This window comes from Gossypium raimondii, chromosome 5 (assembly GCF_025698545.1).
Source record: "Gossypium raimondii isolate GPD5lz chromosome 5, ASM2569854v1, whole genome shotgun sequence".
Taxonomy (NCBI): domain Eukaryota; kingdom Viridiplantae; phylum Streptophyta; class Magnoliopsida; order Malvales; family Malvaceae; genus Gossypium; species Gossypium raimondii.
In genome coordinates, this window is record NC_068569.1 from 38449221 (window position 1) to 38468512 (window position 19292).

At 34.6% G+C, this 19292-nt stretch overlaps 1 non-coding gene across 1 annotated transcript; it reads right to left on the reverse strand.

Annotated features, from left to right (window-relative positions):
- Positions 1–15976: 15976 nt before the first annotated feature.
- LOC128041541 (small nucleolar RNA R71) lies at positions 15977–16083 on the reverse strand. Its single transcript, XR_008196551.1, has one exon. It is a non-coding gene; the product is annotated as a small nucleolar RNA R71 (small nucleolar RNA).
- Between the last annotated feature and the right edge of the window lie 3209 nt (positions 16084–19292).

Below are 19292 nucleotides of genomic sequence, written 5' to 3' on the forward strand. Positions count from 1 at the left end.
CTCTAAGCTCAAATCGGTTCTTGGCTTCCAAAAAGTGACATCTTTTAGGGTGTTTTAATGCTTGCTGCCCATTAATTGAATTGGGGATTTTTGTTTTCAAATCTGATTGGATCTAATCTTAATTCTCTGTTACGTTTTCAAATCTGATTGTCTAGAGCTTCGTAGGAGTTTTCTCCTGACTTGGCAACTCGATCTTGGTCCGCGCGCAACCCTCTATCATAAATGAAATAGATCAAAGACATTACAGATTATGAACACAATACATTTTTTTAGATCCCCTTTCAAAAATTGAACACACAAAACTCCATGATAAAAAACTTGGTTTTGGTTTTCCAACACATCACAGGGTAAACACTTCATTTTCGGAGACAAAGAAGAAACACAGGTCAAAATATAGTGATTCACACAAGCATGCAAAAAGAAAATTCGATGCTCAAATCTCGTCAACAATGAAATAGGACAACAATCTTCGAGTTTGAAAATAAGATTCTGATCCCTTATTTCATCATGAAATAAATATTTCATACCCAAAGATAAACCACTAGTTTCAAAAAAAGAAAAATTTGGTGGATGGATGTTTTGTAAAAATCACTCACTAACTTTCCTTAGAAAGGCATGTTTAACCCTAAAAGCTTCTCACAACAAATCAAAGGTTTCACACAACAATTAAAATCAAAAGAAAGAATATTTGTATGTGACGATTCATTCTTGAGAACATTAAACGAAGAAATTAGCTTGCCATAAGGAAATTCTTTAAAAAAAATTCAAGAGCAAACTCATATACAAGTTTCAAAGAATGCCTTCTTGGTTTAATCTCCAAAATTTCCTTACAGTCCTTACCTTCCAGTCATTGTGGATAATTTTCAATTTCCCACTTACCTTTCTCCCTCAAATGAAATCGTCTCTTGTTGAGGAAGTAATGAAGTGAACTCGTCCATTGATGAATTTTTTATAAACCTGTGGCAAAGAAACATCACCAAACAAACTTGAGTATTGGTTAATTAAAACATCCCTCACTTTTGCATGTATAGTTTCTTGCTCCTCATTTTCTTTTTCCACAATGAAACTCTCCAATTTTACCTCCTCTTTAGTTCAATTCACGAAATTTCCAACACTGGAAATCTATTTGCTTTCTTCACTCTTGCACTCCCTTTCTTTTTCATCTTCTTTTTCTTTCTTACACACTCTATTTCTTGTTCTTGTTCTTCTTCAATCTCTTTTTCTTTTCTCTCAACCTCTCTCTTTCTTTCTTTTGCTATTTCTCTCACTCAATTTTTCTTTCAATTTTTCATCGTTTTCATTATCTTTTTTTCTCTCAAACTATCATGATTTTACATCCTCACTCTATTTTGTTTTCTCATTATATTTTAACTTAGTTCATTCTTCAAAAATTTGTTGTGATGTTAAAGATGCCAACATGATGGTCTTTCTATGGAATCTAAATAAGTATTGATTGGTAACTTCATCATAGTTAGCTCGTCTCTCGAATTGCCATGGTCTCCCCAAAAAAATATGTCCGATTTGCATTGGAACTATGTCACATAAGAATTCATCTTTGTACTTTCCAATGGAAAATGACACTATGACTTGCTTAGTGACCTTGACTCCTCCACACGTGTTCAATTGTTGAAGCTTATACGGTTGTGGGTGCTTCAACTGGGTAAGTTCAATTTTCAACCATGGTAGAACTTGTACGGTTGGTACAACTTCCAACATCGATGATCAAGCTACAAATTTTTTCGTTCACTAGACATCGAGTTTGGAACAAGTTTTCTCATTGAAAGTCTTCATTGTCGATATGTGCACTCAAAACCTTTCTCGTAACAATAATTTCTTTCGACGTGATTTATTTTCTACAGAATATAAAAAAATTGTTTAGGAACAAAATGAAATACCTCACCGCGCTCCCTAACAGTTTCGATCGAATGATTGAATCACTTCACTCGTGTTTCACTCTATTTGGCTTTTAAATCCACTCTAATACGTTTACACACTTTTGTCTTTTTTCCATTCAAAATCCTCTTAAGCTCTTCAAGAACGCTAGGAATGAACTTAGCAAAACCCGTGACCTTGTGGACATTGATAGGATGTGCTATACAAAAAATAAAAAAAAAACTACAGAAAGGCTTATACTAATTTGACAAAATAGACGCAACAGAATTAAAATGTTGAATGGAATGTAATTTGGATTATTCAGATAAACTGAAAATTTTTTACACGAAAATTTTTGCTATCGTCAAAACCTACCAGAATATGAAAGTTAGGCTCAAAAGAACAATTCAATGAAGAAAATTTTTGATGAGTTCCCAGACTTTTTTTAGATTTTAAACCATCTTTTCCTTTCCTTTTTTTTCTACGATTTTTTTCACTTCGAATTTATTTTTTTACTTCGTACTTTTTTCGAAATTTTTTTCCTTTATTCCCCCTACTAAAACTCTTGCCAGATCATCACTTGCGTTATAAGGCCAAGCCACCGAAGCAAAAGGAAATTTATGAGAATCCACCCATCATAAGAGGTCATTTGCCCTACAACCAATTGGACTCAATTCTTGTAGGAAATATCAAAAAACATTTCAGATCGAGACAGTTTCCACCAATTCCAGCGTACGCCCCACCCTCAATCATTTATATTGTTCCCAGGCAACTTGGGAGTTGACACATTGGCTTTGTTGGCAAATATCCTCTCGAGGTCAAGACCATAATGTAGGAAAGCCGAAATCAATTTCCAGCTTGCAGGTGACCTTCATAATTTTATCCTTTTTGAGGTGGAGGTTGGAAGTCCAATTCTGAATAATGGGCTCGATGTCCTGGCATGTACTAAAGTGGGTCATACCAACCAAGGGGCCATGCCTTTTTACTTTCAATAAGTAAAAATTTTGGAAGACACCAAGAATGGGTGACTCATTGTGCAGGGAATAGTCAATGAAGTAGGCCACTAGCATCCACCAGGAAAGGGAAAAGAGTTGCCCCGGTGGAATGTCGTATTCTTTGAGCACCGAATAGAAGAAGGTATGGAGAGGCAAATGAAAGTCAGCTTTGAGTAAGAAAAGTTGTATAATAAAGCCCTCAGTGTTGTCGCTCATATGACACCCCCTCAGACCAACTAAAAATCAAAGGCAAAGTTGGGTCGAAGGATCTATCTAGCCCTCAAGTGTAACACCCCTAGCTCGTATCCTCATCGAAATAGGGCTACAGAGCGTTACCGAAGTTTACAATTCAAAACTAACAGAATTTTTAAAACATTTAATTCACAACATCAATCAATGCAAAACCAATCGATGTCATACATATTATCCCTTTTACGAGCCCTCGAGGCCCTAAAAACACATTGAAATAAGTTGGGACCACATCAGAAACATATAGAATTTTTAGGGAAAAGACGAAAATTTTCAAACTACAGGGGTCACACAGCTGTGTGACTCACACGGCTGGGACACACGCCCATATCTCAGGCTGTGTGGACATTCGAGGTAGGGACACACGGCCGTGTCCTAGCCCGTATCCGTGCCTATGTAACTCCTAGACTTGGGTCACACAACCAAGCCATACGCCCATGTGCCAAATCATGTACCCTTCTAAATGCACTCACACAGCTGTGACACACGCCCATATCTCAGGCCGTGTGGACATTCGAGGTAGGGACACACGGCCGTGTCCTAGCCCGTGTCCGTGCCTGTGTAAATCCTAGACTTGGGTCACACAACCAAGCCATACGCCCATGTGCCAAATCGTGTAGCCTTCTAAATGCCCTAACACGCCCGTGCGCCAGGCCGTGTAACTACTTCACTTGCAACCCTTTGTAGGCTAAAGGGGACACACAGTTGTGTCGCATGGTCGTGTGTCATACACAGCTGTGTGTCACACACGGTTGAGACACAAGCCCGTGTCTCTCGCTGTGTGGACAAAAAAATAGGCTATTTCCAAGTAATTTTTTTCACCCAAACATGCATACACCTACAACCAAATTTCCACATATAATCAAGCATCCCAAAGTGCACCAAATCATGCAACATCTAGCTATCCAAATAAGATACATATGCATACAAATAATATGCCTAAAAAGGCACCTCAATCCCAACAATTAAACTTGTATAACCATATGCATAGTTGATCAACTTCCTACCATTTTAAAACATACCATGCTTAACTTATACCTTGTCATTAGAACTTATCATTTGAACTATAATTTGAGGGCATCCCAAATATACATATATCTAACTTATACATATTTGACCATAACTTATCCATATATATGTTGAATTCCATACCAAGTTATACCATGATTGATACGCCCTCGCCTTGTTTTCGAATTGAGTCGTATAGATTGCCCGATCGTGAATTAGGAGTAAATTGGAAGCTTTACAAAATAGGCTAGAAGAAAAGGATTATTTGGGCTCAAAAGAGTTGGTTGGTTTAGGAAATAAATTAGAAATAATAAAAGCAATTTTGGCTAAGGATTCGGAAGCCGAACTAACACAATAGGAGTGTGTTAACCCGTAACTTAGGAGAATGCTTAGGTTGGTAAGGTGTGGATGGATGGTTGGTTGAATGGATAGAAACTTCGACCCGCTATCAAAAAAATGATAGGAACCTTAGTATGAATTGAACGCCACACTTTTGGGATTAAAGTGATAAGTTCGGGTAGAAACAAAAACAAGTTTGACGCCACAAAGAAGTTTGATAAGTCTCACAAGTTTTTTTTTTCAATTTCGATTTTTTTTCTTCTTTTTTTTAATTCCGAATTTTTTTCTTTTTTTTCTTCAATACTAAATACAAAAAGGAAAAGTAAATTGAATACAAACTTTTTTTTCGAATTTTTTTTCGAATTTTTTTTTAATTTTTTTACAATCTCGTAATACCGAAAACGACGATTCTTACTCCAATTCAGCTAGCTCTGATACCAAATTATACGACCCCGGTTTAGTAGTTGAATCTGAGTCATTGTTGTGCCCGATCGTGAATTGGAGTAATATTAAGGTTTGTCGAAAATAGGTTAAGAAAGAAGAGATAAAGGCTCAATTTGCTTCAAAGAGGTTATGGAATGAATGGAAATTGTAAGGTGAACATAAAACCAAGTATTCAAGTTGATCTAACACAATATACGTGTGTTATCCCGAAACTTATACGAATGCTTAGGTTGAGATGGTAACGGTTAGGAAGGTAGGTAATAGAAACGCAACCTCGACCCACTATCAATATTGATAGGAACCTCGGTATAACTTGAACGCCACACTTTGGGTGCAAAGTGATAAGTTCGAAATACAAAAAGCAGGTTGACGCCACAAGGGTTACTTGATAAGTCTAACCGGTCCTTGAAGAACAATGAGAGTTGAACACGAACTCACAAAGTAAACAAATTTCATATAAGTTTTAAAAATATATTGTCTAACCCCAAAATGATTACTGAAACAACTATTTATAATATAAATTCCTAAGGTAGTGAATGGACTAATAAGATCTTTGAATGGTCACCAAAATTAAAACAAAAGAGGTGGAAATTTCCAAGAACCTTCCTAGGACGTTTTGGGAAGCTTCATGCATGAAGAATTCAATTGGGCGACTTCTAGATGGAGTCCATTCAATTTGGACATTAATGGAAGTATTGGTGAGTTGAATAAGAGGTCTTGGTTCGCCAATGAAGTTGAATGCACCTTAATGAAGCCTCCTTGTGAGTGAAACGACTTGCCCATTTTAATGACGTTTTGGGGATCTCCAACAGCCCATGGTGTGAACATCAAATAGGAACGACCTTGTGTGTGTGAACTCATGAAACCGAATGGCCAAAAGATAGCAAAATTTATTTATCAACTGGGCGTCCTCCAAGGTAATTAAAGAGTGAATTGAGTCGCTTGGAAAGTGAAAAGAAACTCCCAAAAGGCCCTTGCTGTTCATGAAAGAATGCATGGAGGAGAGCAATCAATGACAATTAAATGCCGTCCATGCCCAAATTCACGCACCAAATTAAAACGACCTTTAATTCTTGTTTTAAGACAAAATAAATACATGCAATATGGCTCATAAATTCGGCGGTAGCTTCTTTAATGAATTCCAACATGCTTTCTTCAACATCTCATTGAATGCTTGTCTTTCTTTGACATTAAATTCGCAAGCATGCACCCATTAAATCTGTCCATTAAATGGCCACATGAAAAAGACCAACAACTAATTAATGCCGTTCCTTGCATGTAGAACAAACAACTTAAATGCATGTCTCCTTTGCCATTAAGTAGTTGTTTGAAATGAATTAATTACTGCAGACACAAAATAAATTTAGTCAAGACATAAATTAAACCTCATTAAATTCGGTTGTAGCAAAACAACTTAAATGATGTAATGACAATTAAATTCAATTGGACATCTTAAAACATACATTAAATTCGCCAAACATGTAGTAGCGACATTAAATTCGTCCGAGCATATTTATAACATGTAGTGGCGACATTAAATTAAATCGAGCATATTTATAACATGTAGTGGTAGCATTAAATTAGTCCGACATATTTATAACATGTATGAAAATAGGACACATTAAAAAAACATAAAATAAAACATATTTAAAAACCTAATTAAAATGTCCAATTTTAATAAATTTAATACTAACACTTATTTGAGTGAATTAAATAAATAAACTAACTTAGTCAATTTATTTTCAGCAAATTAAATTAAACGAGCTAGAGAGCTAATAACGAGCTCAATGTGCTGACTTGAGCTCGAATGAGCTAACTTGAGCTCGAATGAACCAAAAATGAGCTTCATCTTGCACTTGGGCCCCTCGCTTTTAGGCCAAACTCGACGGCGTTGGATTGTGACAATACATGATGCGATCGGGATCACATCAATGATTGACCACATGCTAAAATCACATTTAGACATACCAATTTTGTTATTCAAAACACAACTTCAAATGACCATTTCAACTCCAACCATCAAGGCCATCTAAATGACACAAATCTAACCATATCTAGATGGTTCCAACAATCAACATGTATACAAACCATATTTCAATCATGCACATCTATTCAAAACCTTACCAAAGCATACCATATATTGACAACGTTGAGGTCAATTCATCATATATCACAAGGCACCAAATGTACCAAGGCTACATCACCCAAAATGACATATACATGCCAAACTCATTAACTAACAATCAAATAATCATCAACCATAAGTCCACCTATACATGTCATTATAACCTTAACCAAGACATCAAAATCTATTGATATAATTGCTGGATAGTGTGATAGATCAAAATCTATTCATGCCCATTGAACCGAATAGAATATCATTGGATACCCGGGATAGCTCACACAAAGTGTGCTAACTCATATAACTGTAATCCGTAATTCATGTACATATATGCTCACACGAGTTTTGAAAATGGGCCTGCTCACATGAGCTGTGGGTCAGAATGTAGCTACACGATGCTGCCACATGAAGTATGGAGTATCCGCTACACATACTAGACCTCAACCATCGGTAGGACGTTCAAGACCAGCACCCGAATCATCTAAGCCCTAATGACATGTCATTAGTATTCTACGAATTCTTAAGGTTCAAACGGGGCTTGGTAGTCGTCGAAACATTGTTGGATTTCCATTGTTTCATTACAAGATAAATTGCATACTAGCATATATATATTGATTTAATCACAATATAATCACATATTAACATTCAATTTAATCAAAATTATACAAATACAGTTCATACAAAGTTACTTGGCTAATTTGCAGAAATACCAAAGTTTAGGGGCATTTTGGTAATTTTCCATTCTTTTCAATTTTCCAATCGATCTTGATCTAAATTAATAATTTCATTCAATTTATTAATTTAGATAGTAAAAAATGTATTTTATGCAATTTAGTCATTTTTGACATTTTTATAAAATTGTCCCTAAAGTTTTACTTTTATTCAATTTAGTTTGTGAGCCTAAAACCTGCAAATTAACCATTTTTACCCAAAATTGAGCCTTGCTAATACTCATGGAATCCAATACAGCACATTATTGCAACAATTTCACATCAAATCCTTGTACTTTTACTATTTTAACAATTTAGTCCCTAATCAGAAAATTTATCAAAAATCACTTAACAAAATAATTTTAAATACCAACTAATATTTCAAATTCATCATTTAACATAAAAAATCACTAGATTCATCAATGGCAACATTCACAATCTTTAATAGTTTCAAAATCAAAGGTACGAGCTAGCTGGACCTAGTTGCAACGATCTCAAAAACATAAATATTATTAAAAACGGGGCTAAAACAGACTTATATGCATCATCACAAGGTAACGCAAAGCTTCAAGGTCTTCCATGGAGTTTTTCTCAATTCAAAATCAGTGAAGAAGACATTAAGATGATGATAAAACATTTTGGTTTTATTTTATTTTAATATAATTATCAAATTACCATATTAACCTTAGTTAATAAATAAATAAAACATCAAATTCATGTCCATTATTGTCCACTAACACCTTGAATGGTCTAATTACCATTTAAGTCCCTTTTCCTTTATTCAATTAACCAATTAATCACTCAAATCAAATAGTGATCAAATTTTACATCTTTTACGATTTTGTCCTTTTTAATTAATTAACTATAGAAACATTAAAATTTTCCAACGAAACTTTAATACCTCCTTAATTGCACTCTGTAAATACTGTAAATATTTAAAAAAATATTTACGGCTCAGTTTATAGAAATGAGGTCCCGGTACCTCATTTTCTAAAACGACTTGACCTTAAGGTCAAACCACTTGAACTCAATAAATCGCTTATATAACAAAAACCACTACATCAAAAACCTTTTTCAAACCATGTTTGACTCATAAATATTAAATAATAATATTTATGAACTTGTCAAATTTGGTGGCCCTGAAACCACTGTTTTCGACACCACTGAAAAATGGGTTGTTACAACTCTTCCCCCCTTACGAAAATTTCATCCTTAAAATTTCTCACCTGATACAAGCCATCAAGTCGAGTCTTTCTATGATCTTCTTAATGGTAATTCATAGATAAATCAATTATAATTCATTTTGATTTAGAACTTGTATCAGAAGTCACATAAGAACTTGATATTATGTCTGAACTTAACTAAACAACTATGATGTTCTCCTGTCATAACTTTATCATTAAAAGTATAATTACTGAGAAGTTCCTTAGTGATCATCTGTCAAAACCCAGATTATCAAACTATGATTGATGCTTCTAACATGTTTGCATCTGTAACTTTCAACTGATATTTGTTCCTTTTTTTCCTGAAAAGCTCAAGCAATATCATCTAATACAAGAGCGATAGCTTCAACTATCGAGACGACTTTAACCCATAATAACATTTCCTAATTAGAACTAATTTGATAGATATATTTTTGTATCATGTCTTCTAGAATATGAATCTCTCATTCTGACTGTCCGTCAATTTACCTATGAATGCACAAAATTTATTTTCGAACTTGAGGATAAACTCAAATGCATATAACTCAAATTACTTTTCAACTAAATAACTCACTCTAATTAAAACAATTGAGTTGATTTTATCTATCAGATAATAACATTTCAGAATAATCCTTTCTTCTTATTATCAAGACAACCCAGACATAAAATCTATCATAATTCACTCAGAATACCAATCAAACATTTCCACAAACTGCATTAACTCAAACGAAACATAACATCCTATTTTAACTCATTGACATATATTGAGATTACCTAAAGAATGAGAACCAATATATAAGTCTGAGCTTGATCTTCCATCGACTACACTTTTGCCGATACCTCCCTTCACGAAAGCTAGAAAGGGAATATAATAAAGCTATTTCACTTAATAACATCGAAGCTTTGAACCATACCAGAGCCACAACCATCATATAGATTAAAACCATAATGCTATAATAAGACCGACATTTCAACCGTATAGATAGAATAATACCTCAACATCAATAGTGCACTCTTAAATAGAAGAGGAAAACCGAATGTAGTTCAATAATAACCAGTGCAGCAATACAATCTCTATACTCTAAGATCTATATCACCAAGCTCCCATGATCGAATCAGGATTTATAACCTGATATGACCATGCCCCGGGCATACTTTCAGACCAGCTCTCTCAGCCTTGTTTGCAATTGCATGCGAGCTGAATTAGCTCATTTCCATTTCATTGAGCTCCAATTAGCTCATTTCACTCCATGAACTCATTTCACTCATTTGAGCTCAATTTCAAAATTTGAGACTATCGTTCTTAGTTCTTGGAATTAATTTAATTTGTCTTTAAATAAATTAGTTTAGTTAGTTATAGCATGCACATGAATTAAATTAGGCTGATAATTCTAAATTAATATGTTTTATGTTATTACATAATTTTAATGTGCCTTGTTCCTAATTATTTCGACTTAAATTGGACATCAATTTAATTTGTCTTGTTCAATTTGAATTTAATACTTAGTTAATTAATTTGTCTAGTTATATTACATCTTTAATGTGTCAAGGTGCAGCCGAATCTATGATGATTAATTTGTTGCTGTTTGTTGCTTGATTTTAATGTGTTCTCATTTAATTAATTAGCTACATGTATTTAATTTCAGGTACATGCAATGGACGGTACATGCATGTTTGGCAAATTAAATTGGCTGCTGATTGAAGCTTCCTAAGTGTCCATTCGGCCAAAAAAGCTATTGTTTTCTACTCCCAAGTTGACCATTCAGCCAACTTTTAATTCTTTTCACATTGTTGGATTCATTTTGGCTATTCGGTTCCATGTGTTCACATTCCAAGACCCTTCAAAGCTGAGTTTTCACACCTTGATGGCTGCTCATTACCTCTTTTAATTGATGATCACTTTTCAGCAAAGGTTGCCAATTAATTGAGCTTGTTCAAGACCATTAACCGAACCTAGCTGCTGCCATGCACTTCTCCAAGTTTCCAAATCCATTGATCGTTCTAGAAGTTGTCCGTTCAAGCTCACATTCAGCCGAATCTTGTTATCTTAATTAAATAGGTGCATTTGCTTAGTTTTTAAGAATTCAGGTGGCTATTCGGCTAGCTTAGTTTTCATCTATAAATAGTTGTTGAAATTATTTTGTAAGAAATTTTTGAACCTTTAACGAATTGCTGTCAAAATTTAGAGAGGATTCTTCTCTTAAATTTCGTCCAAAAACTTCGTTGACTTATCTAAGTAGTTAGTGGCGTCAACCGTTTTTGTTCAATCGAACTTATCACGTTTACGTGTGGCGTTCAACCCAAATTATACCAAGGTTCCTATCTGATCTAGATAGTGGGTCGAGGTTTCCGTCTTAGTTTTCAAAAATCAACTTTAGAACCTATAAGTCTCGGGTCAACCCTTAACAAAGAGTTGGTTCATTCTTGTTCTCAAGTTACCGTTTAAAAAAATTCAAACACCAAGTTTATCTATTCTTTCATAGCCAAACCTTATACATTTAACTAACCTTCTTTCATAAACCTATCCATTGACACCCATAAGCCCTATTTAGCCTAAATCCGACTTCAATTCAAACTCAAAGGATTCTTCCCTGTTTTAACGATCGGGCAACAATACGACTCGAATTCATCAACGAGGCCGGGGCGTATCATAACCGTAATAAATGTAATTACCTCTGGTCAATGAATATCCTTTACAGATGAACCATGTTTGATAGATAAGATTAGACCCTAAGAATGATAAGAAAATCGAGATAATGAAATTCAAGATTTGAAGCTCTGCTAAATTTTCGAGAATACAACCCATATTGAATAATAAAGAGATCGATGACCCCTCAAAAAAATCCAAAAGAAGAATATCACTCATACGTACTAAAATCAATCATGATAGAGACAACATAAATTGCATTTATATATAATTCAGAGCATCAACTAGTAGAAGAAATAAAATAACATCAAATGAATCTTATCATTGAATCTTCTACTGAACATAATGGAAAAGAATGCCAAAGAAAAAATAAAGTAATGTCGATCATAATCAACCAGACTAATAATACCTCTGTCTAACATTATGATTAGCCAGCATTTCTATATGATAAGAATCACCTTTGAAGATGAATAATTACATATACCTCGAAGAATAAATGAACATATAGAATACCCAAAAGAGATTGTCGTAAGCTACTCAACTATAACTGTTGCATTCAGATATCTTTGTAATTCAAACATTATTCCACTAACTATTACAGTCATCATTAATCCCACATTGTCCCATTCACTAAAGAAATCAATTCAGAAGAAAATTCAGTTAATACATTCTTTAGATGCCATACTTGAATAAGTCGATTACCCGAGAATAACCTATTTCTCAATAGCGACATTGCGTATCTCAAATTATCTTCAGAAAAATCTAATATCTCTTCTAGAACTCTATTTGCTAACCAATTCTCGACTCTGACCACATTATTACTATTCAATTGCTGAATTCTTTAGCTTCTCTTTTGCAGACTTAATCAACATAAATCTTGAAAACTTCGCTGTATAAGACTTTGAGGGTGAGAGGGTGGAGATCGTAAAGCCTTTAAATTTGACTCTCATATATATACACAAAACATAACATTCATCATTAACATAATCATTATAAACATTTATTCATACATTCATGAGTTTTCTACTCATCCTTAGCAACATTTTTACTCAGATACTTGAGTATCGCATTAAGCATTAGCAAAATTAGCTAGGTTGGAAAACATCTCTGTCTAAAAATGAAACAAATCTCATCAGAGTTGGGAGATATCACACTATCACAGGTTATATAATGGCATGTATTTCTAGACTTCACACATTCTACGTTCAGTCCAAGAACCAACTAAACTATAGTTCTGATACTGCTAAATGTAAAACCCCTAGCCTTTATTCATTTCCAGAATAGGGTTACAGAGCATTACCAGAGTTTACATTTCAAAACTAACATACTTTTTAAAACATTTAATTCACAACATCAATCAATGCAAAACCAATCAATGACATACATATTTTATCTTTTACGAGCCCTCAAGGCCCTAAAAACACATTAGAAACAAATCGGGACCAAATTGGAAACATATATAATTTTTAGGGAAAAGATGAAAATTTTCAAACTACAGGAGCAAATTTTCTCACCCAAACATGCACACACCTACAACCAAATTTCCACATAAAATCAAGCATCCCAAAGTTCACCAAATCATGAAACATCTAGCTATCCAAATAAGATACATATGCATACAACCAATATGCCCAAAAAGGCACCTCAATCCCAACAATTAAACTTGTATAACCATATGCATAGTTGATCAACTTCCTACCATTTTAAAACATACCATGCTTAAGTTATACCTTGTCATTAGAACTTATCATTTGAACTATAGTTTTCATGCATCCCAAATATACATATATCTAACTGGAAACATGAAAATGTACACACTTTTTCATGCCCTTTTTAACTCAAATTCATGCAGTTTTGATAAAATTCTTGTCGAAAAATATATAATTATTATAAAATAATTATTTTGTACTTAAATTATTAACATGTTGAATTTTAATTAATTTTATAATTAATATTGATTAATTTTGGTTATTTTTGATAGATTTGCAGAAAGGGTGAAAAACAGCTCGGCAGACATTGCTAGAAGCGCAAAACTGAGAAGTAGTTTTGAAGCATCAAGGAAAATTAATTTTTTAGCTTAAGACAGTCTAAAATTATGTGTATTAATTCATAATATAATTAAATTTAAATATAATCCAATTTAACTTGGGTTAAATAAATTATTATTAATTAATTATGAAAAGTTGCCCAGTTGAGCTAAACCGAGAAAACCGATCCAACCGAGCATTGGGCAGCCCAAACCGTCCCACATGCTGACCCAATCAGCTTGTTTGGCTGATTATTTGGCTTGCAAAATAGCCCTTGAAGACTCTTTCAAATTGCATTCAACCCCCTGCACTATTTATGCCTTTCTAGATTTTCCCCTACCTTAAAATAGCAAGTTTGAAACCTTCAAACTTGTCACATGTGTGGCCAACCATGAGGGGGCACTATGCCTGCTGATTTTTTCTAATTTTAGCAGCCTTCTCAACCTATAAATACCCCCTTGGCTACTCACTTCAAACACATCTCAACCCATTCATTTCTTCACTTCTCTCTCATTTTTCTCTCTCCATTCCTTTCCATTGTTCTTCATTTTCTTCCCCCATTCCCTTGTTGATTTCACCTCTTGAAAAAGATTCCTTCAACCACCATTTGTAATAGCATTCAAGTGTTCGTGGAAGCCTTGGTTCAACAAGGATAAGCGGAGAAGGAGGAGCGGAGCAAACTAGTCAAGTCTCGGAGAAACACTAGATTTGAGTCTTATTTCTTATCATTTTAATTTTATTGTTGTTGTTATGAACATGTCTATGAATATTTGTGATGTTGATATGTTTAATTTAATTAATATGGCTTAAATTTAATTCATGTTAGGTTGATTGCATTTTGTCTACTTGAGTTATTAAAATTGTGTTTGTGTTGTTATTAGCCTCGGTAAGATGTTTGATTAAGTAAAACCATGACTAAGTTATTCTTGCATTATAATTGTAAGGTAACTAATGAATTAATTATTTAAACGGATTGAAATTGTAATTAATTGACACAATACTTAATCAGTGCATGTTTAATCATCTAAGGTGGCTGACGGTTAAATTAGCAACGGTATCTAACGATACATTAGCCTTGCATAACTTGCAAGATTATTGTGATGAAACTATTTTAAGGTAGAAATACATTGTTACCTCACGTAATCTTTTATGTGCTTATGAAATTGAATTAATTGTTTGAATTGACATAGAGATATGTACAAGAGATTATTTTAATTTCATAAGTATGTATATGCATTAACACATTTGCTTATTAAATTTGTTTAATCAGTTGAATTGATGCAGAGATATAGTCAAGACATAAATGGATTTTGGTAGGTGAGTATGTTCATAAGTTAGCAAATTACCGAGTTGCCTTGAATTTATTTGTAACAACATGAACATGAGTTTAATAATTCTAAGTTAAGAAATGTAATTAATCTAACACAATTATGTCATCTTGATTAAAATCATCTTTTGAAATCGTGCATTGGAGCTTTTGTTTTATTTTTATTTATTTTACTTTGTTAAAATCCTAGTTTTTAATGACCTCTTCAAATCAAAATATTTTTCTTCACCAAAGTGTTTTTAAAATTGCATTCATAAATAATTCTTTTCACAGTCCCTGTGGCTACGATAACTCGACATTTACTTGTCACTTTATTACTTGTTGCGATTGTGTACACTTGCACATTTCTGTCATTCCAAGTTTTTAGCGCCGTTGCCGAGGACTATTTTAAAAAGTCATTATTTTTGAATTTAATTAATTTTGCATGTTGGTTTATTTTTCTGTTCAATTTTAACTTAATTAATTTTTCTATGTTTATTTTAGGTGTTTATGTGTATGGATTGAATTATCGATTTACTCCCCGTAGACCCTGATATTGAAAGAACTTTTCGACAACAAGAAGACAAGTAAGTCAGAGAAGGAATAAAGAGATGAACTTCGAAAATCTGAATCAAGGAAACGGAGCAAACCCTGCTCAAAATCCTATCCTTATTACTAATGATAGGGATAGAGCTCTAAGACAGTATACTGTGTCAGTGTTTCATGATCTTAATCTCGGTATTAGAAGACTTAAAATAGAGGCACAATAGTTTGAACTAAAGCCAGTCATGTTCCAGATGCTTTAGACAGTAGGCTAATTCAGTGGAATGCCTACCGAAGATCCTCACCTGCACTTAAGACTGTTCATAGAGGTAAGCTATTCTTTCAAGTTAGTCGGAGTACCCGAAGATGCACTACGAGTGAAGATGATCCCATATTCGCTAAGGGACAAAGCTCCAGCCTGGTTGAACTCATTGCCACCAAATTCAATTTCCACATAGCAAGAGTTAGCAAAAAGATTCCTTATGAAGTATTTTTCGCCTAGCAAGAATGCTAAGTTGAGGAACGAGATCACTGGTTTCCAACAAATGAATGATGAGTCCTTGTATGAGGCATGAGAAAGGTACAAAGAATTATTACGGAAGTGCTCTCATCATAGAATCCCACATTGCATCCAACTTGAGACATTTTATAATGGTCTCAATGCTCACACAAGGATGGTAGTGGACGCTTCTGCTAACGGTGCTCTCCTTTCTAATTCTTACAATGAGGCTTATGAAATTATTGAGAGGATTGCCAGTAACAATTATCAATGGCCAACCAATCGAGTAGCGTCAGGAAGACGAGTCACTGGAATACATGAAGTAGACACTCTTACTTCACTCGCATCTCAGTTATCCTCGATTTCCTCAATGCTCAAAAATTTTACCACTAATGGTTTAATAGTTTTGCAGCACAACCACCTAATCAATTTGAAAATGTAGCCTATTTCTATTGTGGGGAAGGACATTTGTTCGAAGAATGTTCATCGAACCCAGAATCCGTTTATTAATGGGTAACCAGAACCAAAAATGAGGAAGGCAAGGACTACAATCCAATTCCTATAACCCATCATGGCGAAACCACACTAATTTCTCCTCGAGTAACCAAGGGGCTAGACCCAGTAACACATACGCCCAACCTAGACTTACCCAACCACTTATTTTCACCCAACAAGTTTGGAAACAACATCAAGTTGAACCATCCAATGGCTTAGAAACTTGTTGAAGGCATACATAGCCAAGAATGATGCCTTAATCCAAAGCCAAGCAGCTACATTGAAAAACCTAGAAAACCAAATGGGCCAGTGATACGCTCTCGCCTCGTTAATGGTTTGAGTCGTAGAAATTGCCCGATCGTGAATTAAGAGTAATTTGAAAGCTTTACAAAGTAGGCTAGAAAGAAAATATGATTAAGGCTAAAATGAGTTTGGTTGATTTAGGAAATGAAACAAAAGTTAGAGAATGCAATTTGGCTAAGGATTCAAAGCTGAACTAACACAATGGAGTGTGTTAACCCGTAACTTAGGAGAATGCTTAGGAGGTAAGGTGTTGATGGAAGGTTTGTGAAATGGATTAAAGACTTCGACCCACTATCAAAATATGATAGGAACCTCAGTATGAATCGAACGCCACACTTTTGGGATTAAAGTGATAAGTTTGAATATAAACAAAGACAAGTTTGACGCCACAAAGATATTGATAAGTCTCACTAGTCCTTGGAGAATAACGAGAGTTGAAAACAACCTCACAATTTAGCAAAGCTATAAAATTGTTCATTAACCTCAAAATGTGAATTACATGGCCTATTTATAGGATGGACTAAGGTAGCCGAATAGTCTAATCAGATTCTTAAGCCTTAAGCTTCTTTAGGAAACTTCCTAGCAATTTCCTAGATGCATTCATAAACAACAAAAAATCAATAATAACCTTCTAGAAGAGATGATTCGGCTGGCCCTTTAAGGATGATAATTCACATACAACTAATGTTTTAAAATAGCTTAATTGTCGCTATGGAGAAGAGAAATGGACATCTTCAAGAATTATGCTTCTTTGGCCGAATATGAGTAGCCACCAAGTGAATTAGTTGCTGGAATTTATGAAGCACCTTTTGGCCATTGCTCTCCACGAAATTGACCCTTGGAGAAGCTCAAAATATCAGCTTGAAGTCCATTGAGCTACACAAAAAATCAATTGGAAACACAAGGTAGTTGCACTTTAAATGCCGCCCATGCATGTGCCCAAATACATGCTCCTTCTTTATGAGCTTCCTTTGCCATTAAGCTAGCTGAAAACATCAAATAAATGTGGTTAAGACAAGTTTAATACTCATGAAATCATCAATGGACATATTAAAATCGCACATTAATTTAACTAAGACAAATTAACTAGCGACCACTAATAAATTTGTCTAAGTCAAGACACATTAAAACTTTGTAATTAAACTAAACACATTTAATTTATGACTTAATATGGACATATTAAAGGCATGTATTAATATAAAATATATTTAATAAGTGAATTAAGAATGTCCAGATTAAGACACATTTATTTAATTAAATGATTTTGAGTGATTCTAACTAACACAACTAATTAAATTTATTCAAAATAAATATAATCAGCTCCTTGAACTAATTAAGTGCCGAATTGAGCTGAATTAAACCGGCACGAGCTAAAATCACTTGTAGGATGGTGCGAATCAAGCTAGTTGAGTGGGCATTTTATGGGCAATCAACCCATCACTCCACAATCGAGCAATATAGCTTGCTACAAGATCTTGGAACTTCTTGGCAAGTGCTCGAGTAATTGGCCCCAAAGGCAACTCCATGGATTCGGCACCTATCTTCATGGGCGAGCTCATATCATCCTCCCTCTCTTGAGCGATTAGTCCTCGAATCGTCACCTACATCAAAAGGAGAAAGATCAAGAACGTTAAAACTTGCACTCACTCCATACTCACCCTAGGTCAATCTTGTAGACGTTGTCATTGATCCGTTCAATACTTGAAAAGGGCCATCACCCTTGATTGAAGCTTGGATTTCCTTTGATCGGAAACCGTTCTTTGCGCATGTGGATCCAAACCCGATCCACCGGGTTCGAACACAACTCGTTTATGCCTTTATTTGCCCTCGAACATATTGTTTGGTTCTCCTCTCAATATTATCCTTAACATTTTGTGCAATTGTTTAACAAATTGGCCTTCTTTTGCCATCTACATGTACTAATTCATTAGAAGGCATAGGAATCAAATCAAGAGGAGTAATGGGGTTAAAACCGTATACTACCTCAAAAGGAGAAAATTTCGTAGCAGAATGAACGGTTCGATTGTATGCGAACTCCACATGAGGTAAGCAATCTTCCCACATCTTCAAATTCTTTTTCAAAATAGCTCGAAGCAAAGTTGATAACACACGGTTGACTACTTCGGTTTGGCCATCCGTTTGAGGGTGGCATGTCGTCGAAAATAGAAGTTTGGTGCCCAATTTCCCCCACAACGTCCTCCAAAAATGACTTAGAAACTTTGTGTCGCGATCGGAGACAATGGTTCGAGGGATTCCATGCAACCTAACAACTTCCTTTAAAAACAGATTAGCAACGTCAGTAGCATCATCAGTTTTATTACAAGGTATAAAATGGGCCATTTTTGAAAAATGGTCTACAACAACAAATATTGAATCTCTCCCTCTTTTGGTTCTTGGAAGGCCCAGAACGAAGTCCATTGAAATGTCTACCCACGGAGCATCAGGAATAGGCAACGGGGTGTATAAACCATGCGGTTTGATTCGTGACTTTGCCTTCTTACAAGTGATGCAACAATCACATCTCCTTATTA